The sequence below is a fragment of the Pipra filicauda genome, unplaced genomic scaffold (genome assembly GCF_003945595.2).
Source record: "Pipra filicauda isolate LSUMZ 115617 unplaced genomic scaffold, ASM394559v2 scaffold15_size4787011_pilon, whole genome shotgun sequence".
Classification (NCBI taxonomy): Eukaryota; Metazoa; Chordata; class Aves; order Passeriformes; family Pipridae; genus Pipra; species Pipra filicauda.
In genome coordinates, this window is record NW_024104096.1 from 301,822 (window position 1) to 325,206 (window position 23,385).

Genomic DNA, 23,385 nt, shown 5'->3' on the forward strand with positions numbered 1-23,385 from the left:
GTCTCTACCAAAATGCAGCATGTTTTGATATCAAGACTCCTTAATTAAAAGGATATTCAGTGACAAGCAAACTAACAGCACTTCACATTAAGCTGAATTATAATACTCAAACACTTTATTTTATTTCTGCCCGTTCCAGTAACTCTGTAATTGCATCCACATTCTGACACACTTCTGCTTATATCACAAATGCATTGTGACATCTAAGTCTGCAACAGAACCCTCATTCTGCTAAGTTGGAAACAAAAGGATAGTACATGAAGAAATATTGGCTGTAAATGCTAAGAAAATACTGCTGAGTAAAGCATCACTGTGCGAGAACACACATGCATCTGGAAAACACCACTCAAACAACCAGCCTGCAAGACAGGGTCTGAACACATGAGAATGCTGATGGTTCTTAACCAACTTCACACCTCCATATAAAAATTTACCACCTCCTCCCCATCCTGCAGTCCTTTGCCCTAAGTCAAACCCCTTGCCTTCTGACTTGCCTGTTCTTTTCCTCCTGCATCACACCCGCTCAGCCTCTATGTTTCCTCTGGCTGCCACAACGGGTGATTCCCCAAATCTGGTTGCTAGTGCTGTCATTTCTGCCTTTCAGAGGGAATATGGTAGTACTGGTGTTTTGCCTTGGCAGGGGGGATTGCCTGCAGTATGCCAAGCTCCTGTGCAGCTTACCAGCTGTAAGATCATAGGGGAACAATTCTCTCAAATATTTCTATGAAAGACGCCTGGATATCAGGAAAGAAGTCCCCAGTCTTCCTCACAGCATTTGCAGCTGGCTGCTGTTTTCTATCTTTTTTCACTTTATTTTTGACTCTTCTCCTGAAATGACTTTGCTTCTTTTAAACAACAGCAGTTGTTGGATAGTTCATGACGGCATTAGGAGCTCAAGAGGAAACTGGGAGAGAAAGACTGGAGGGGGTGCTGGGCAGAAGAAGAAACACTGATAGCAAGGCCATAGAAAATTACTGGTAAGCAGTGTCTGGCTTTGACCTCCTAATCAGGTGTACAGAGAACTTTTTCTTAGAGAAATGAATGATAGCTACTTACCAAAACTCTGTCAGTTTTCTGTTATGTTGGATATAAAAGCCCTGCTGCAAAGAAAGACCACTTATTTTTACTTGTGACAGTCCAATGCAGAAATGGCAGCTAGCAAGAACACCTTTTTAGTTTTTACTGCTAGCTGGATCAGCCTCATAAATGCCTAAACTCATATATAAAAATGTTAATGTTTTCCAATTGCTACTCTGAATTTATATTTATTGCAATACAATGCATCCATTAGCTCATCTATCACCGATAAATTTGTTACTGCTTCAAATATACAGTACATAACGTTGCAGCAATTTCATTTTACAAGCTAATAATGTACTGTAATGTAGCTTTCAATATCATGTAGAAGTATTTGATTAGGGAGGTTCAGCAGTCAGTCAGATTGAACAGTGGATTATATAACAATCAAGTTTTTAACTTATTTACTGTACAAATGAACAGCTTTGGTGCACATTAAATGTGCTAATTTAACAGGTGTGTCATTTTATTCATTGAAGAGGAACAAATGGTATTTTTACTCAAACTGAAGGACAGTAGACCCAGAATGTTTTTTGATGCTTGACATATTTATTCTTTAAAAGACAGTAATAATTGTATTTAAATTTTATATAAATTTATTGTATATGTATTTATATATTGTATGCTGTATTCTACTATCTGCAGAAACTACCCAAAAGCAGAAGAGGTGGCTAAAATATTTTCCCGAAATGCTATGAAAATAGAGGCTTTTTTTTTTCCCCCAAATAAAGAAAAGCTTCAAACATATACAACCTAGGAGATGATTTTTTGGAAAAATTTGGAAAATTTTATGATTTTTCACTTCCTACATGGATTTGCCAAAACATACATCTGTGTTCTGTGTGGACGGGCAGTGTCCCTTGTGCCTCTGCAAGGTGAGACGTAAGGCAGGGATGTCGCCACACAACACCTCTGTCTGCACCTCTGTGCTCCAGTTGGGAGTGTGACATCTCCAGTAGGTTCAAAGGTGTTCCAGCACATGAAGTGGGAGCAATACAGATTAATATTTGGCTTCCTATTCAACTGACCATTGCACTAGGGAAAAGAAAAATTCAGGATTGTGTTTTAAGAAAGGTGTCTACCAGGATTTCAAAAGTGTGAAAGTTCTGGAGAATTTGTTTCTGAAAGTGTATCTTTTTGGAAGGGCATAGGTGTGTTAAGATGAATCTGTAAATCCTCACAGTCTTCTTCACAGAATCATAGAATTGTAGAATGGTTTGGATTGGAAGGGGCTGTAAAGATCATCTAGTCATCATGCCACATGAGCAGAGACACCTTTCACTTGACCAGGTTGCTCAGAGTCCCATACAACCTCTACTTGAACACTTCCAGGGATGGGACATCGCCGTCTTCTCTGGGCAACCTGATCCATGGTCTCGCTACCCTCACAATAAGGAATTTTTCCTAACATCTAGTCTAAATCTACTCTCTTTCAGTTTGAAACCATTCCCCCTTGTCCTGTCAGTACATGCCTTTGTAAAAGGTCGCTCTCCACCTTGTTGTCTCCCTTCAAGTACTGGAAGGCTGCAATTAGGTCATTCTGAGGCCTTCTCATTTCCAGGCTGAACAATCCTGAAATTATTTCAGTTGGTTAGAGCATGGTGCTAATAACACTAAGGTTGCAGGTTTGATCCCCATATGGACCATATGCATCATCTACATCAGCCAATTCCGTATGCATCATATGGATCAGAGATTACTGTAGGCTCCTGGTTGTTACCACCTGAGTCATTGTACAGAGAAGTAATGCAGATGACTGCAAGAACCAGAGACTGACTTGTTGTGGATGAGAAGGCAATACCTGTTTTTGTTCCTAACTCACACCAGTATTAAGCTTATCAGAAAAAGCTCTTCTGCATGCAGTCAGATAAAACACGGAAAACAAAGGATATATTTGCAAAAAAATAAGGATATATTTGCAGAACTGTATATAGACAGTGTTTTTTTAAAACAAAGGCTCTCTTCGTAATGCATATATATATATATATAATGCAATATAATGTAATGTTGAGTTTTACTACTTAGGGAACTGTCTGCAATTAAAAACTCAGAACTTATTAGGCTAAATCAACAATAGGTAAAAAGTCCATGCCCAGTATTATGTTTGTACATCCATGAAAGAAATGAAGAAGTGTTTTAGCTTCCTAATCCACTCCTGATCCTTGCAGTACATTCCAGCTCTGAAATGGGACACAACAGGAAATAGTTTACAGATTTTTTTACGTGAAAGGTGACTATAACTGTCACTTCTATTTAGCTTATAGTTTCCTGAGTTTTGCCAGTCTTTTAGCCCATTCAGATAGGATAACTTTTAATTTAGCTGTCGTCATTCATAAACTACCCACATGAGCTTTGCAGCAGGGAAAAATTATGTGAATGAGTTCTGGAAACACTGACTTCCTAAGCACTGTTTTGAGAAGTAATATTACGTTATATTTGCAGTCATCTTTGGTATAAGGGATCAGCGGAGAGCTAAGGGAAAGAGTTTGACACATACAGTAGAGTTGCTGGAAAAGGAAACTGCCTTATACAGTGTTAATGGAGGGAAGTATTTTTCCTTTGTGATAAATGGAAGTGACATGCAAGGGTGGCCCTTAAAAACCCTCCATTTACTCCCCTAGAGCAAAATCTTTTAATGGGCTAGGTCGAATCACTAAAGATGATCGAGATTCTTAATTGGCTTCAATAAGCTTTGGATCAAGGCCACTGGAGTCATATAGATCAAAATATTTTCAGTTATATAGCTGGATGGCAAGATATGTCTGTGGTGATAATATTTGTATGAGCAGTGTGTGTTTTTACTCTGCTGTTTCACTGTGGGGAAAAACATGTTTGTTGTTTATTTCTTTGTCCAATAGACATCTACAGCTTTATAATGTCATGCAGAGGACACTAATGCAATATATTATGCATGCTATCTATGTTCTGTTATGTCATTGGCTTTCACCTCACCTCATTTGTCTATTGAGTCTGGAAGATGGTTGAGGGGTGATGAGAAGGGAAATACCCTGAATATGTCAGAATTACTTAGACATGTTGGTGTGTTTTGAAAAAAATGAGTACTCGTTGTGCATAGCTTTTCTAAAGTAAACTTCTGAACTGGTTCATGTAAGATTATTTGAATGTGCACAGTTGCACTGATCAGCCTCTGCTTTGTTATTTTTCCATGTGTAATATCAGTACATGGTAGTAACTTAGGTTTATTAAAGAGACTCCCTAATAGTCTCACGGAAAAAACCTCTGTGTCAACTGTGAACTAATTTTTCCAATTCTGATTTTTGTTAGCATATTTATTTCGTATTCCATATTTCCCCTTTCTGATTTACTAATTTACTTTCATCATGAGATAAAACTAATACAGTAGAATACACTACACAACCCCTTGTAACTAAAGAGCACACAATCCTATCCACTCTGGTATTCAGCATCCACATGCTAAACATGTAAAACATATAAAACATACCCATAGTCTCAAATTAAGACAAGACTTTAAATGAAAATACACAGTCTTTTATGTATCTTATTTAAGGAATCTGCTGAGTGGTATTCCAGTGAGTTTCTTTATCTTGTTTTACTTCTTTCTGTGTAAAAATTATAGGGAAAGAATGTACTTAAAATATTTTAACAGCTTTAATGAAGATGTTAAAAAGAAAGTGAACTGCTGAGTATTAGCCTGTACTATTAATATTCTGTACAATTAAACCTGAGATGGGGAAACAACATTTTCTGAAATCCTTGCTTGCTTAAAGGTCTTGGATCTTTGCTATGCAATGTTTTTATCATATTTTCAGAACACAAACGCATGTAACATAACTTCCATCTGACCATTATACCTCACTGCAGAGAAGTTCTGTACTTGTGTGTAAAGAAAAATACATTTTTATACAGCATTTTTAGAAATGTTTCCATTTAAAATGTATGCTTATTTATTCATGAGACCCCTAAAACTGCTTATGAAATTTCTAAAACTGTTCAGGTTTGCTAATCAAAGAAAAATAGTGTCACTACTGAAATAAACACCTTTTGAACATCCTGTTATAATTTCAGGAAATAAAATTAATAGGAAATTCAGAGCTGTCTTGGTTAATTTGAGATGTGAAGATGTCACTAGACATTGGGTTTTCAAATTGCTTGTTTGCACCAACTCTTTACAGACTTGGGCAGCAGTTGCTCATGTGCTGTAGACACTGTCTCTCGCTTCCAAACTCTTACTTATATAAACAAAACATAATTCCCTTCCCTTTGCCGGTAAAACACAAAACAAAAATAAACTTTCCAAAGGATCCATATATTGTGGTCTGAAATAAGAGGGAGATAAAATAATTTAATTAAGACTTGAAATAAAATATGAAAAATATCCTCTAAGAACTAGTCCAAAGGATAAACCACAGAAAAACAAAGAATATAATGCAGACCTTTTTTTTTTTCTTTATGTGTATTTTTGTTTTCCCTTTATGAAAAAAGAAATTAAGAACTTTGGATGTACTCTAGCCCATTCTTCCTTATTTTTTCCTAAGATTCCATCCTATCCCCTGCTTCCTGTGAAATGAATAGGATTCTACAGATAGTCCTAACCCAAATCAACACCATATTGCTCCATTAGAGAGGAACTGAGAAAGAGATAGAAACAAACCAATGCACAGTTAAAGGAGATACACATAAAAGCAAAACAGAATGGGTAGTGCATCTGATTGAAGAAATTCTTTCTTTCTCCAGTTGTCTCTGTTGCACATACACATACACAGACACACACACTCTTCTACACACTTGATTTATTTGTGAAACAGTGTCTTCCAAACATAGAATTTTGCAAAGTGTAAAGGCAATTAAACAGAACAGCTTGAAGCTGCCAATCACTCCAACTACCAACAAAAGCATCTACTATCAAAGCAAATTATGTAATGTAAAAAAGCCCTCCACATTCTACCAAAGCAAATAATGTAAACATGCAAGTAAAAAATAAGCTCGTTTATCATCTGTCATAGCAAATCATACATTTTTTACCCCTCCCCCCTCAGGATATGTGTTTTTGTATCCCATTATGTTAGTTTGGGCATGCATGTGACATAGAAGGTAAAGAGCAATATGAGAAGTTACGTTTTGAGCATCTTTTTCTGCTGGCAAGCATACTAGTGCTCTTGCAGGTTTGGGTGCCTTTTAAAATTTTTTTTGGCTTCTGGTGTAAAAATAAATTGACAATCACAACTTATCATCACTTAAAAATGCATGTGAATACTGGAGTTTACTGAAACATGATTGGCTTCTACATAAATCAATCTGATAGAGATCAGCCCCATGAAAAAAAAAAAGATAAATCATTAGTCTGTGCTTTTGGAATGTAATTCATTTTAGATAGTGATTATTAATGATTTCATTCCACTGGTACATGTACATGTCTAGACCATGTTTTTGTATAAAATGTTAAAATGCTGCAATGTGTTCACTTCAAGAAAGACCATGAAGAAATAATGATTAAAACTTTGTTATTGCAACATTCCAGGTGTAAAATTTTCATGCAGAAAACTTGCCTTCCCTTAAAGTGAAATTCTTGTCTTCTACAGCAATTATAATTTAGTTCTCTACCTTGCATGCAGCATTTGCTTGTTTATTGCTATAAGTTTTTCTCCACTAGATAAAAGGTTCTGTGAACCCTTTCAATTGGCCTCATTATAGTTACACCAGATATTTATGGGGCGCAGTATGTGAAACTAAGCCATTCACTCAAACATACTGAAATTATTCCCGTTAACTTATCCCAATTTTGGATTAACCCTTGTTACCAAGGGGAGTTTCTTTGCTTTTGCAATAATTTGGTTTCATATTAATTGTCAGCTAAAGACAATTTTTTCTTTTATGTCATGAATCATGATAGTGGTAAAAAAATAGATTTTGAAACCCTCATATAGATACCTAATGGTTCCTCACAGCACTGTGATAAAGGAAGTGAGCACCCTAACACAAAGGTAACAACAGTGATTTATCAAAAACTCACAGCAAATCACTAGTAGAAGGGTGTTTATGAAACATTATCCTCATCTCCTCCTTCTTTTCAGCACGTTTTAAATACTCAATCACATACAATTTCTGTGCAAGCCGAAATTCAGCCTCTCAGCAAAGAAAAATGATATATTTTAATATTTGCTCTGCAACATTTACTTAGTTTCAGCTTCCTTTATCTGTCCCTCACCTCTTTTTCAAACTGAACAAAGCATACATTCCTTCCAGAAAGCAACCTCTTCTAAAATAAGCCAGTTTTGACATTGCCTAAGCCAGAAAATAAAGCACCCTGAAAAACATCTTAAAATATGAAAACATTTTATTATGTGCATAGCTAATTGGAAATCAGACAAACAGAATCTTACCAAACTTTCCAGAAGAATTTACCTCGAGGCTCAGAACCAGCATGGAAAATTCATGGCAGTTCTTCAAATGTTTACCCTTACTGATCTCACCTCCCTGTAGAAAGCACAGAGGGGCAAATGAAAGATAGATGAGCACTGTGCGCTCATGGTGGAGGACATCTCAGTCTCCTGAGAAACATTCTTAGTGAAGTAACTGAGTAGTATCGGGTTGGGTAAAACTCCTAAGTTCACCGTAAAAATATTTCTGAAACTATTTTCTCCAGAGGCCAAGGATTTTGAAGTCTGCATTTTATCTATACTCAGAGATTTTTGGGAAGATTTTCCAAGTTTGTATGCCTCTCTGTCTGTCCATCCATCTCTTTTTCTAGCATGCTGCTCTGAGAAGAAATTTTTTGCATCCTGGTGACCTGACTGCTGCTGGTAGGTTTCTTTCCTGTGTCTCTGTTACTCTCACACAGAAGGCCTATAAAAAACTCTCAAACAGCAGCATTTTTCACTCACAGAAATCCTCCAGTTTTGCTGCAGATGTTTTTCTGTCATTCTTTGTATCCCCACTTTCTGCTTATACTGCAGAGCTTCATTCCCATTGGTTTTCAATGAATAGAGAGCTGGAGGAAAGAGGAAAGGAAGGGAAAGGAAAAAAGGAAATTGCAGAGGGAAAATCTGTAATTTTCTGCAATTCCCAAAAGGAACTATCAGCAGTGTCATTTTTAACATGGCCTTGGGGATACTTGTGTTTAAGCAATCACCTTCTTGAAAATCTTCTGAGCTTGTTTAAATTGACTTGTTTTAAATGGGTGTAAATTTAACACACTTACTAAGAATCCATGTATTAGTCCAAGGATACATTGTTTTTGTATCATTGGTTCTGTCATATTCTGACTTTCTGAAGATTACAGGATTGTTTGATATTTTGACAGAAAGCTGACACAACAATCATTTATTTCCAATAACCCCCCCCAAATGAATAAATACAGCTCTGTTGTAGTTATATAAAAATAAGGTTATTCTAGGAACTAATTGATCATACAATATGTTTGATTTTGTTACATTTTACACTACTGCAAAAGATTATGCTAACTACCAGTAGGTTGCTAGTGTGTTTATAGTGAAATACTTACCAATATTCTTGGAAAATGCATTTGTGTAGACACATTTTGCAGGGAGAGGGAAAATCAAGCTTAATTGTTCTGAGTTCTGCAATAAGAACTAAAAGTTACTCTATGCTGAGCACTAGGTTTATGGAAGTCTTTGAATGCTACAAACTTTTTTCCAAGCAATGTTTTATAGAATTGCTTTTAAAAACCCCAGAGGGTAAATAATACTCTCAGAATAAACAGAAAAATGCTGATCTTGTCAGATTTAGCTGCTAAAAGCCAAGCTGTTTTAAGACTTGGAGGATCAAGGGTCATGGTTATAAACAACACAGATAAAAAGAAAGAAAGGAAGGAAAAAAAGAAAGAAAACTAAAAGTGAAAAAGAACTACACAGTGAATATAAGTAATAAATACATTGACCTTGACAAGAAGGGAATGAGATATTTATGCAAAAGGCAGGGAGGGGTAAAGAGGTGGCAAAGAGGGGAAGAAGAGAAAGTGCACAAACTGTATTTGGGAAAAAAATATTTCTTAGAGCTTGTTTAAATCCGGAAATGAGTCACTTTATCTTCATGTGTTTTTGCTTTCAAAAGGGGAGAAAGGTCAAAGCTTCTTTGTTTTAAATAAACTGGTCACTACTTCTGAAGTGTAACATGATAGGCTTCAAGAATCGTAATGAAACTGGTGTTTCCCTGACAGCCCAGGCTGCAGCACCATGACCATAGTTGTATGGTCATGTATTGTAAACCCGGGGAGTTTTATAAACAAAGGCACGACAGAGCATGACTTTGCTCATGACCTTCATGCCCTAGTGCTCCTGTGTCAGCCATATGGACAGTGTGATGGCTAAATTTGCCACCAGTTACATACTTTCACAAATTTCAGCTGCACACATGGCCCTCCACCACTATGCTCAGAAACATGAACCGGAGCTATTACACCAGGCCCTGTATGACACCTCTTTCCAAAATGATTCTGGTGGGGTAAAGTTTCACAGAAAAAAAAGTGCTAGAGACACTCAAAGTGACACCAGAAATTAAAAATATTGCAAAAAAAAGACAGTAGGAATGCTACAGCAAAAAAACCCCCAAACCCAAAAAAAACCAACAAAAAGCCCCCAGCTCGAATAGAGGAATGCAGGTTTTTAACTAGTCTTTTGGTATAAGCGGGTTTGCTGAGGTCCAGGGTTTACCAGAATCCCCACTACTGGGAGTATTACGCTTCCCAGGCTCTACATCTAAGGTACTCAGCTACACTCATTTCTAACTGCAGGCCAAGAACCACTTATGGAGGGAAGGGGGTAACAGCAAAGAAATTAGATAACTGAATTTCAGGGGCAATACCTTCAGCACTGTCTTGCAGTAAAGGGCCTGATATTAAAGGAGTGTCTTCATGCCATCCAAACAGAAAAGCAAATAGAAGTGTCCTGCATCAGATTAGAATTCAAAAGAGCAGCCCACAAGCAGGGTAGGAGAGGAAAGACTCCACTGAAAACAAATAGTAAAAAACCCAATCTCCCTTTTCCCTGCTGTTCAAATTCTGCTTCTTACTATTTAAACTCTCATTTCACTGTTACTCTGCACAGATGCAAGACTTTTTATCATTGTCTTGATTCTCATTCCACCACCACTCTTTCCTTCCTGAGTTTCTTTCCTAACATGCTTCTGGCAACACCTCTCTTCCAGACTGAGAATTCCTTTTCATTTTGTTTGCTGATTCATGCTGCCACTTTATGCTTAAATATGAGATATCAAGCTATATCTGTTATATATCACTTTTTTGGACCACTTTCCAAGCTTTACCTCTTAGATAAAGCCTATATATCTATATATCTATCTAAAGGTTCTTCCCTACATTGCTCCTGTAATTATTTTAGTATTAGACTGTGTGTTTTTAGGAGAATCATTTCCTCTTCTGGTGTGCATAATGTATCTGCTGTAAAAGGCTATCAGTTCCCAGACCACTAGAAACAACAATGGAAGAGCACACTTATACAATAATGTGAGGATATGTATCACTGGCCACAAAATTGAAAGGTAATTACGGTAATGAAAATTGTGAACTTTCAAAATGACCAGCTTCATTATTCTTCATGCATTATTCCCCCAAACTGGGACAATTACTCAGTTTAGAGTGAAACTAAATAAAAGGTTACTGATTCATTGGACGTTAGCTGTTTCGGAGCTAGAGTCATGCTTGCTGTTGGAAGTAGCACTGGAAATGGCATATTATGCAGAAGCACCCCAAGAGTCTGGATTTCCTACTTTGACCTTGCTTCAACATTGAGCTGTCTATTGTGCCCACTCCTTTCTCTCTAGCCTAGGATCAATCTGCCACTTATTCAAAACTGGTTGATAATCAGAAGTAACCAATTCCTTTCCAGTTTATTTGTTTGACTTTCCCCTCTACTTTTCTACCTATTTGTGTCTGCCCTACAATTATCTCCACTTGTGCCTGAGAGAAACTACCTTGCCTTTGACTACCATGATACTGAGACATTTGAATATCTAAAGATGCATTGATCACACAAGTATTGTAAAAGTGAAATAAAGTCATTTAACGGAGCAGAATGATAGTTCTCCAAGTGAACTCTACAAACACAAAATATGCCTATAGCTTTGCAGAAACCAAGAGGACAAGAAAAAAAAAAAGCCATGATAATTTCAACCTGTTTCTTGAGTATGGGGCAGGCAAATCAAAGCTCCAGCAGTTCACTGCTATGTTCAGGTTTCTAAGAAGCTGAAGAGATTCTTGATCAGAAACCACCCATCAGTGAATACTAGGCTGTATTGGTGGTACAAGGAAAGGTATTGGTCTTTATTGTGCTCAGTGAGGCAGGTTGAAACATTGCTTTCTTATCTTCAAACACTTTATGATTGTCTTCAAATAAATTGATGTCGACAAAGCATCACTAAGTCATGTTATTCTGCTTATCTACCTGTTGGGGAAAAAAATGAACAAAATGAGAAAATACTCAGGCTTATGACAAGCTTTTCTAGATGAATTAACCTGCAGTCCTTTTCTTTTTTATTTTTGTACCCCTGCAGAGGAAGAGAGATGCAATGTAAAATACTAGTTTGCTTTTCCTCTTAATTCTAAAAACAACACATTTATTACAGGTTCAGAAAAGCTTCAGATATGTCATTGATCCATGCCAAACTCCAAATGTCTTTCTTACTGAAAAGTCATCAGATTAAGACTTAAATTGAAGAAGGATGTTTCTGTAAGTTAAAGAATTGGACTGGGCCTCAGAGACTCACATTTCAAGTCCTGGAACTGCTATAGACTTATTTTGTGATTTTGGTTGTGATCCAGCAATGCACTTAAATTGGTGTTTAATTTAAAACCCTGGAGTGGTCCCATAAAAGTTAAGCAGAGAGTTAAGTCTTTGTTGAATGGGAGACTTAGTCTGTCTGAGCTAATTTCTCTAGCTATAAGATAGGGTTAATACTTACATTCTGCCATAGTTTATTTTTACAGAAAACCTTCTGGTGCAAAAAACTGTATCTTCTGATCTGTGCAATACCGAGACTGACTGATGTCAGCTGGAGCCTGTAAAAATCACTCTGCTGCGAAGCAATGATAGTCAATGAATTAGCCTCTTATCCTCTGGAAGCAAGTTGCTGCTATGAAAATACTATTTGCATTGAGGCTTCATGGAGAGGGGGCAAGGGGGCATTTACCAGCTTCTCTTCACTTGCATCCTTATGGTTTCAGTGTCCCTCTCTGCCTGGCTGCTCTCCCACAATCTCTTACTGCTGGGCTGGAGAGGAGTCAAGCTGCTCCTTCAGCAGTCAGCAGTAATTGCTGCAGTGCAAGGCAGCTGGTAGAATAATGTACCTACATTAAAGCTTGTAGCTCGTGAAGGAAATTGAATGAATCTGGCAGTCTTTTGTCTTATTTGTTAATATTTTACAATTATTTTGATAAATCTCTTTTCCCCTATAGGCTGTGTTGCAAGGGGGTTCCCAAAGCCTCATTTATTATTTGACAGGTCTACACACTCTTCCAAGAATGGATTGTGAAGTTGCTATACTATTCCAAGTACGGTTAGAAATTTTGTTCACAGACTGAGAAAAAGTGCTCGTGAGTAAGAAGGATGATTAATTTCACAGTAGAACTGAGAGTATGTAAGCAATAAAAATCATCAGTGTTTTACTTTAAATTAAGGCTTAATTGAATCCTTACAGATTCTTTGAATATGTTCTGGCTACATATATGACACAGTTGCAAGTTTCATTGCATGAGGGACATTATAAGTGAGGGTGTTTATCTTTTCTCTTTAAGATTCTTTACTTACACAAAACAACAGAGATCCACTTTGTGCCTGAGTGTGAGACAGCCCACCTGAAATTTCTCAGACAGGCACAAGGTCTCTAAGACCCATAACCTCTCCCTTGTCCTCCTCATTCATCAGAGCCTATGATCTAGCTTCTGCATTTGGATGTCAAGCAGCAGATTGCCAATTGTCTTGGAAAAGTAAAATAAACACTTTTTCTACATACAGTAGTGCCATTGTTTATTGACTACTTACTCAGCTTAGATGTAATTGCGGCCATTAGGGAAACATAAGCAGCTCAGTGCTTGTCAATACCTGACCTTTAAAATATTCAGTACAATCAGTGTTACACGATGTTTAACAAGCTGGCCTTTTCATGTGGATGCGGCTGTTGTTTCCATGCAAGCAGGAATGAAGATGTTGTTCCTCCTCACAAACTTTTTTTTACATTACTTTTTTCTTCATCCATGGTGTTGAAGTAACTCAGAACAAAATAAATCTCAGCACTAAAAATTTAGTTTAGATTCACAATCTTTGGAAAAAAGTGAAAGGCAGTTTCATCAGAAAGGGAGGGGGAAAAAAAGCTTCAAAGCAGCAAAGTGAAAAAGGGCCAGGATGTTAAATAGTTTAACTGAGAGTATCTTCATGCATTATGACATTTGGCAAATGTAAATCAAGCCACCTTCAGGATGTCACAAGCAAAATTTTCAACAGTGGTTCTGATGACTGAGGAGCTCTTGAAGAATCTCTCATCAGCAGACCATAAAGACTAAAGCACAAGCTATCACTAACTTGCAGATGTTATCAGGATGTGACTTCAGCACAGCTATGGATCCCGATGGAGAGACAAAACTGCAGATGTTTAACGCATTATCGTGGAAACTAATTGCAAACTATTCTATTTTAATTATTTAAATTTTGCACAAAAGAGATATTCTATATCTTCAGCCTCTATTGCTGGTGTGCAAGTTAAAAGTTCCTGTAAATAAAAGCAAACAGCTTTTTCACTGAGCTAATTAAAGCTGTTAATATTTCAGAGCAGACTGATAAATAAGTGTTTCCATTTCAAATTACTCTTTGAAACAAACAAACAAACAAAAAAAGCCCAAATATCCTGTGTTCAGAGAATGAAATAAGCAACGTTACTCTGTTTTAACAGAAGGCAAAAAGAAACCAGAATATGTTCAGACAATGACAACTCACTTTACTATGCAGATCAGAAAGAAAAACAAAATAGAAAGATAAAGTGAAAAAATGAGTTTAGAAAATAAAAGCCCAGTAATTTTAAGTCAATATTTGTTGAAAGCACAAAACACAATAAGAAAATAGTTGTACAAACTTTATTCCTTGTGACTGATTCTATTTACTGAGTATGATTTCTCTGAATGGCTCTTTCCACAGTTTTCACTAGCCTCAGAAAGTTCTGGGAATGTGGAAGTAAGGAAAATTTTTGTGGTAGAGTTGTAAACAAGCACCAGGCAAAACAGTGAGATCAAAAGTTCTCCACAGCAAATAGGATTTCCCATATTCTTTTGCCAACTTTTCACTTCCACAGGCTGTACTTGCCACATTTTAAAAGGCTGGAAGTCAAAGGTTTCTGTGACATTCCTGGATGTGAGGACTATTTTTTTTAATATATTAAATATATCACTATTTTTTAAATAAATTAAATAAATAAAAAAATTTAAAGAAAACAAAAGAATAAAATTAAATTAAATATCCTGATGTTACTCCCTGACCAAGCAGTATATTGCCTTCAATATTCAGTAGTTTTTTTCTTCTTGGAGTGTAAAGAGTTGTGGTTGAAATAGGTCAGTTGACTAGTGCCCTCTTCTGCTTTACACTGGTCTCTGCTGCCCTCTCCTAACCTCTGCTCTCCCTCCAGCAGTTTCTGTTCCACTCACTGATCCAGCAGGACCTTGGCCCCCGCAGGTCCCTCATGTCAAACAAGCAGGCATCTACTACATTACAGGGCCTGAAGGTGACTGCACAGGGAGAGAAGAGGGGGATTGTGAGAGAGATAGAAAGAGAGAGAGAGAGAGAAGGGGGCGGAGGGGAGAGAGGGAGAGAGAGAGAGAGAATCCTTGGAAAGGCAGGATGGCATCCCTGAACAGAAATACATCAATCACACCAGTCCAGCTATCTCAATTAACCCTTAGTTAAGCTGGGACCTCCTGGAGAAACTGAAAAGAGTTTGAGGGAATAAGAGATGCTATCTGCCACTAGGATTACCACTCTACATGTGGATCAAAGACAATTCCACATTTTACCCTAGTGATTAGCTGTAATTAAATAAAGTAAGTCTGTTTAAACTTCATTAGCAGCAAGACATTTGCTACAGCAGAGTGGGCACAAATCATCCATTCTTAATTAAAAGATAATCCACAGGATGACCATAATCTTCTTCTAAAAATACAGTTTCCCCCTGAAAGATTTCTTCATCAAATAAGGATAAATAACAGTTTCTCTCTATTTAAGTTATGAAGGAACTGGTGCTCCTTCCCGTTTGCTTGAATGAGTGCTGAATGTGCCTGATAACATCACTTTGGCATGCTATTATCTAAAATGGTAGAATACCTCACTTCAGCAAAGTCTGACATAAATCTTTGAAAACAAAGACATTGCATATGTATGAGCTGAAATAGATATGACAGTGTTGGCACATTAATATTCCTGTCACTGAGAGGTTTCAAACTTTTAAGGAGATGATATCAGTGAATTCAGACTGTAGCTGGTGGAACAGGACAATGTACTGTAGGACAATTATTAATTACGTACAGCCAAACATATTGAAAAAGCATATAACAGTGCTCAAAATATATCATGGTGCAGACCAGAACTCACAACCCCTCTGAGTCTGCATCTCCATTGTGGGAGGATCAGTCCTAATCATCAGCAAAAGGACAATCACAGTGGTGTGCATGGCCAACATATGTTTTCAATTATCTCATAACAGCCCTCATTAACAGCCTAACTGGATAGCTCTCTACCCAGTTGTATGTTGTCTGAAAATTATCGTAATGTAGCATATAGGATATTGAGTTGGGATTTTTTATTGTTTGATAAGAAAAACCACACCCTGAGGTGAGAAGTGGTAGAGCATGTAGGAGTAGATGTTAGGAAAAAAGGCAATATATCAGCTTCTCCTCAGCAACAGCAAACCTGAAAATTTCTGATTTTATCCTGGGGAGCAGGAAAGAAAAGGTGCAAAACATTTTTATTTATGGTCCTTTGGACTAGTATATACACTGCTTACTTAGCTCTGTCCCTTGTGATGGGAGTACCTGGACAAACTGCAGGAATTAGAGATCACAGACCTGAAGATTAGATCAGTGAGATCTGTGGGGCAGAAACTGCTCAGTGAGGTATCTCGTTGTCTTTTGATGCATAAAAGTAAATGAGGAACATGAAAGCCACTTTATCAGCAAAAGAAAATTCATACTAGAATCAAACTCAGGATCAAAACTCATGCTTGATTCTAAACATAATTTTACAAGAAGCTTTTTTAATTTTTCATTTTAATTTTTTTCATGAAGACTTGTGGACAGTGACTACACAGCCTGAACTAGTCCAATGACATGCTGACCTTCAGGGTTAGGATAGAAGGGCTGCTTAAAAGCTTTTCCATGTACAGCTTTTGCTTTTTTACTCTCCAACTTCCCTCCCTTCCTCTCTCCCTTCCTTCCTTTCTTCCTTCCTTCCTTCTTTCCTTCCTTCCTTCTTTCCTTCCTTTCTGCCTCACTCCCTCCCTCCTTTCTTCCTTCCTTTCTTTCCTTCCTTCCTTCCTTCCTTTCCCTTCCTTCATTTTTCTTCCCTCTGCACTGTTTTGCACCTATGACAATCTGGTTTGAGCCCTGACACCTGGCATTCAATAACATCTCAGCTGTAATGGACCAAGACCTAAGAAAATTTCTCCTTTGCAAACAGGCATGAAACTAGCTCCATATAAAGGCATCTCAAACACACGATGACAAGTCAGCGCTTTTCGGCTATTACAAGAGAGCACTAGTCATCTCCAAATATTTTTAGATTTTACTAATAAAATCTTGCAGAGGTGCTTAGGTCAGTACTTTCAAAACAATGAAAAATACATCTGTGCTTTGGTTTTGATTTAACTCTTTTATTACGCTAGGGCTATCTGTCATTTCCAGCATATGTCAGCATTGCTTCTCAATAGCAAAAATGTCACAAATACACCATGCAAAAAAGAAAGAATCCTCTACTCTGCTATGATAAGAAACATCACTTTGAAAAGAAAAGAAAAAATTACATGTTGATAGATTATCTGGCAACTGCAGGTATTATACTTGCCATGGTCTTACACCAGTACAGTGGAAGTTGACAGCAGCAGTATTGTTCTCAACTCCCACTCATCTCTCCAGTTAGTTCCCAGTTCCTCTGCAGCTCTAGAATCTGATTTTGACATAGGTTTAAATTAATATTTGAAATTGTGGAGGGACTTCTGCGTGTCAGTGGACCAGGTTACACCACCTTCCTTTACCTGAAGCAGCATTTTATGTCCCCAAGCAACAAGGCACTTAAGCAAAAAATAACTTCTAGCGCATGTGTAAACCAATCAAAGTCAGTGGAACTACTGTTTGGGCTTAGCATCATGTACACCTTGCATGTATGCCTTGCTGAACCAGAGCTTTACATATTAATCCATGCAAGGAGAGGTAACGCTTTATGACTTTGAGCATTAAAGTGTCTTGGGAGTAAGATATTTTTCCTAACTACTTTAGTGCTGCTTTCTCGAGGAATTACAACAGCAGCAAGTTCTAGCAAAACTTTAAGAGTTATTCATAAAACCCAAAAGATTTTGAAACAAGGCAGCTGAAACCTACTACAGTTTACTACCAGAAAAAGAAAAAGCAGAAAAAAACATTCCCAAAAACCCGTTTTCTTTTTGACCAAAAATCAAGTCATTGTTTATCAAAGAATTCATTCTACATTAAATAGTCAAAACATCTCTGGAATGGTAGCATTGATATTCAGCTAGCAAAGAAAATTAAGTCACTGGATTCTTGAAAATGTAGTCTTTCATGTCAGTTCATTGCAAAAAATAATGAACTACAGTCATTTCTTCATCTTCCCAGTACATTTTTAGGATAGTTTACATGACTCTGGAATGACTGAAATACTTTACTGCCTACTGTAGAATGTCCTCATGAAGATCAAAAAAAAAAAAAAAAGACATTTAGACATCTACTTTCGCAGTTTCATTGAATGGATTTCATACTACTATTCACGACTAAGAAAAATGCAGATTCTGTTTAAAGAAATAGCAGTAACATGTTAGAAAACATTTATATAGTGCAAATGTTACATGCTCAATATCTATTTAATGAGGTAAAAAGAGAAATACAATCCACAGATATGGCTTTTAGTGCAGTATGAAGATTATGCAAATCCTCTAAATAAACCAAAGTAACAAATTTGGCTTGTAAAGTGAACTACAGATAATGATGCATCTATTTTTCTCATAGGCACAACTTCTGAAGATTTGCACCTGTAAACATGAAATTCATGTATGCTGTTTAAACAGCTGGTATGAGTAGTACAAACCTTAGGTGCCTATATATGCTTTGGATTTCATTCTAACAAATCATACTTTTCCCACTTTTGATTTGTGATAGTGGATTTATTACATTTTCTTATTTTTTAAGAAATAGAGATTGTGAGACATCAAAAATTACAGAGAATACAATGTCTGGACTTTGCCTCTGCTGGTGTTTATACATTTCTGTGTTTGCCAAACCTAAAATTGTTTCTATTTTTAAGTACATTTTAAGATATGATAATTAAAAGCAATATAAAATTAGTGGAGTAGCAACTGCTTATTTCTGTTTTAATTTTCATAAGCCTATGTGACTATGTTGTTTGTTTTAGTTGATCATTATGGCCTAGATCTTACTGTGTAAATAAATCTGCTGGGCCTCTGCAAAATATCATTGAAGTCAATTGGGTTTAACATATGTGAAGAACCCAATCTGTGCCAATCACATTGTAAAACCAGGCAAGATACTGGAACAATTTTCTCAATCTGATATTCTTATACAGCTAGAAACCATATAAATATTAATAAGTTTTTATACATTCTATAGATTATATTTTTATCTTGTAAATAAAAGAATAATCCTAAATGCTTGGAAAAGTTTGTATGTATACAGGAGGAGCAAAAAAATATTTAAATACAGATGCATATATTTAATTCCATATGACAGTGTACATGCCATTCACTTAAAAGCTGGACTTTGCAATCCTCGTACATCCCTTCCAACTCAGAATATTCTGTGATTCTGTGATTCTGTAAGAAATTAAATGTAATGATGATAACATCTGAACAATACATATTCTTAAAATATATCCTTTCATTTTATTGATGGATTCATAAGAAATGTGGATTTTTATTAGTATTAGGGAAAGAAACATTGAATGTGTTCCCCTGAATAGGGTAACATATGTCTGCACTTCAAGACAGTTTTTTTAAAAAACTTCTATATGACTAAAAATACTCTTGAAAGATGACTTGCCTGAATCAACCATTTCTGACAATCTTAAATTCTGGTTTGCAATGCAATTTTTTTTTAAAGTTGTTATATTGCAATGTCTTCTTGCTTCTAGGAGACAGTTCAGAGTGTCTCAGCAATCATCAAAGCGGCAATGATTCTTTATTGTAAAAATACTGCATATATAAAAATATAATATATAATGTAGAGTCATAAGTAACTAGCAGGGCAAAAGGAGTTTTTCATTGTAGCATATGGCTGGTGTTTATCGCTTTCCAACCTGCAGACAAATTGTTTCCAGTGCAACTATGACGATTAACAAATCTTCTGCTAACTTTAGTTGATCCAAGTTCCCATACGGCATCAATAGCAACAGAGATTCAGGCATCTATGTTTCTTTATTCTTGCAATTCTACTGAGTTACAGTTTCAAGATCCTTAACAGCAGTTTTTCTGTTCTTGTAATCTGGAGAGTGAAAATCAGGACCTTTCTTAGAGACAGGAATTTACAAACATTCAGGTGAACTGCTGTAGTACTTTGCTATGGTTGAAAGGGTCTAAAAACATGCACAGCACAGACTCATAGATGATGGCAACACCTTTTAGCACACAAAGCAGTAGCCATTTTGTAGGAAATCTACAGAAAATTAAATGGCCTAGGGAAATCTGTTTCCCTGCCTACAACTTTGGACTTTATAAAGATAAGACAATCTTTGTGGGTCCTTTCCAACTCAGAATATTCTGTGAAGACAAGGCAATAAAATTCACAACTCTATTGGAAAGCAAGCAAACATGGATTCAATACTTACTAGACATTACAACCTGACTGTTTCTCCTCTCCTAGAGAGGACTTCCTTCTCAGTCTCTACGTTGTCGTCTGTACATCACAGATATTAACCCTCTTTTCATTCAAAAGTAGTCTAATCGATGTATATCTGATCTCTGAGAAATTACTATCAGGTAGTATTCAGCTTTGAGAACTGCACATTCTACAGCTCTAAATAATCTGGAGAGACTTGAAACTTGTTTCATTTTTCCAGCTTTACTGATTAGTCTACTACATAATATTCTTGCTACCTACAAGCCTTGTCTTCTAGGAAAAGTGGTCATTGGGAGCTTGCCAGGATTGAGTATAAATGTTCACCTCTAAAAGCCAGCCCATGCTCCTGTTGCCTACAGATCCTTCTTCCTGTTTAAATCAGGAGTAACATCAGACATTACAGATCTCTAGAAACTGAGTATAGCTTAGGTGTCAGGGTATGGAAACAACTATACTGCGTATTAAGTCATTTAATAATTCAAATACGATATAGTTCAGGGTGACCACACAGCCTCTCCCAAAGTGGTCGTCCTTTTCAGAGAAGACATTGACCGTCTTTGCCCAGTGTCTGTCACGGGATATGGCAAGATGGGAAGATGGATGGAGTAGTCCAGCAGACAGGATAGGTACCAGCACCCTTGTGCGCACCAGTAGGTTCCCCATGCAAGACTGGACACTACTGCTAGCAAGGGTCTTGTAGATGTGTGGCATGATCACCTCCAAGCTTTGGTGCATGAATGATTCTTCTTACAGTATGGGCACAAGACATGCTGACATCCCATCCAAATGTTTTCTATTACTCCTGGTGGTGTCAAGAGCGAGTCCTGGTGTACGAAGCTTGATGAGCTATCCTCAGCAGCATCCCTATAACCACTGCTTGGTAGCACACATCTATGGTTACAGTCCAGTCAGTGGGGTGTCCCACTGTCACGTGGGATCAGCCACCAAACACTTTGACTGTAGGAATATTGAAGGCAAGGGTAACTCAGGATTTTGTTAATAGATGCTTTGGGGTGGGTGAGAATGAAATGACACTGAACGACTGGTTTTATATATATATATATATATATATATATATGTAAAAATGTAGGGTTTATTTTAGAACAATTTGGTTGCAATAGAAAGGAGGTATGTAACCATTTTAGATATTATTATCTATAGAAATTCAACAATATAAAGGCATAAAAATAATACTTATGCTAACGTATAAGGGAAAAAAAAGAAAGACAAAGAAATTATAAGAATAGAAAGATATCACCACCTGTGGATCCCGTGCTGAGACTTCATTGTTGCAATTCTGAAGTCCACTCGTCAAAGTGATGGTCACAGTCTTGGTTCACTGGGGGTGAGGGAAGCCTTGGAAATATAAAACCCAGGACAGGTGGGAAAGCCCAGGTATCTCTCACGGGGGCGGGGGGCTGGGGGGAGGGGGAATCTTACACTGTGTGGTGTAACTATGTGGAACACACACAGTCCTCTGGTGGAAGGCCCCAGAAATGAGTCTGGGGACACTTCAGGGATTCTTTGATGATTTATGACAACTTCTAAGACATAACAGCTGCCTCTCACCTCAGTGTCAGTGTAGTTGAACCAATTATGCCCCACCAGAAAGGATGAATACCGTCAGACCTATGTGTGAGTGTCTTGGTATTTCCCCAGAAAAAGTTTTCAGACCTGAGCCAGTTATGCCCCATCAGAAGGGATGATAATGTGAATATCCCAATGCCTTCCCTGGGGAGGGGTTTACCCCTGAGCCAGTTGCATAAAGGAGGAGGATGCTGGCATGATAAAAACCTTTACTCTACCTCTACAGGTTCTGCTTCTTGTTGGCCTCTTATCTGGCTCAAAACCCCTGCTTGTAGCCTCCCATGGTGAGTGCACACACGCTCTGTACCTGGGCTGTTATCTTGCACACCATCAGCAAAGCACTTGCTGCTTTTGCAAATGGTCCATTGTTTGAGCCATTAGCCATGAACATTTCAGTCTCTCACAAGGAGCCATCACCATGAAAGAAGGACATTGAGACCAAGCAGAGTGACAGAGCATGGAGAAGACTGTTTCTCCCTCTTGTCAGCCTGTTACATGCCATATGAAGGGTAAAAATATGCAGTCAAGACCTAAATATGCTCTCTCTGCTGCTGGAAAAGAACCTGAAAAAGAAGGAAGGGAACTGGTTTGAACTCCAGAAGTCACAAAAGGTAGTAGAACCTAATCATAGAATCATAGAATCATAGAATCATAGAATCATAGAATCAGCTGGGTTGGAAGGGAACTCTGAGATCATCAAGTCCAACCCTTGAGCCAACACCGCTGTGGTTACTAGACCATGGCACTAAGTGCCACATCCAGTCTCTTCTTAAAAACCTCCAGGGACGGAGAATCCATCACTTCCCTGGGCAGCCCATTCCAATGTCTGATTACTCTTTCGGTAAAGAATTTCCCCCTAATATCTAACCTAAACCTCCCCTGGCACAGCTTAAGACCATGCCATCTCGTCTTACTGATAGTTGTGTGGGAGAAGAGACCAACCCCACCTGGCTACAACCTCCTTTCAGGTACTTGAAGAGAGTGATGAGGTCTCCCCTGAGTCTCCTCCAGGCTAAACAATCCCAGCTCCCTCAGCCTCTCCTCATAGGACTTGTGCTCAGGTCCCTTCACCAGCCTAGTTGCCCTCCTCTGGACCTGCTCCAGCACCTCAATATTCTTCCTGAACTGAGGGCCCAGAACTGGACAGAGCACTCCAGGTGTGACCTCACCAGCACTGAGTACAGGGGAAGAATCACTTCCCTGGTCCTGCTGGCCACGCTGTTCCCAATCCAGGCCAGGATGCCATTGGCCTTCTTGGCCACCTGGGCACACTGTTGGCTCATGTTCAGATTCCTGTCAATCCAAACTCCCAGGTCCCTCTCTGCCTGGCTGCTCTCCAGCCACTCTGTGCCCAGCCTGTAGCGCTGCAGGGGGTTGTTGTGGCCAAAGTGCAGGACCCGGCACTTGGCCTTGTTGAACCTCATCCCGTTGGAATCAGACCAACTCTCCAGTCTGTCCAGGTCCATCTGCAGAGCCCTCCTGCCTTCCAGATGATCGATACTCCCCCACAACTGTGTCATCTACAAATTTGCTAATGGTACACTCAATTCCCTCATCTAAATTGTTAATAAAGATATTAAACAGAACTGGGCCCAGCACTGATCCCTGGGTGACACCACCAGTGACCAGCCACCAACTGGATGCAGCACCGTTCA

At 38.0% G+C, this 23,385-nt stretch overlaps 1 long non-coding RNA gene across 1 annotated transcript; it reads left to right on the forward strand.

Moving 5' to 3' along the window:
* The first annotated feature begins 297 nt into the window (after positions 1–297).
* On the forward strand, positions 298–1,798 carry LOC113994790. Its single transcript, XR_003543209.2, has 3 exons — positions 298–371; positions 860–977; positions 1,723–1,798. It is a non-coding gene; the product is annotated as an uncharacterized LOC113994790 (long non-coding RNA).
* The last annotated feature ends 21,587 nt before the right edge of the window (positions 1,799–23,385 follow it).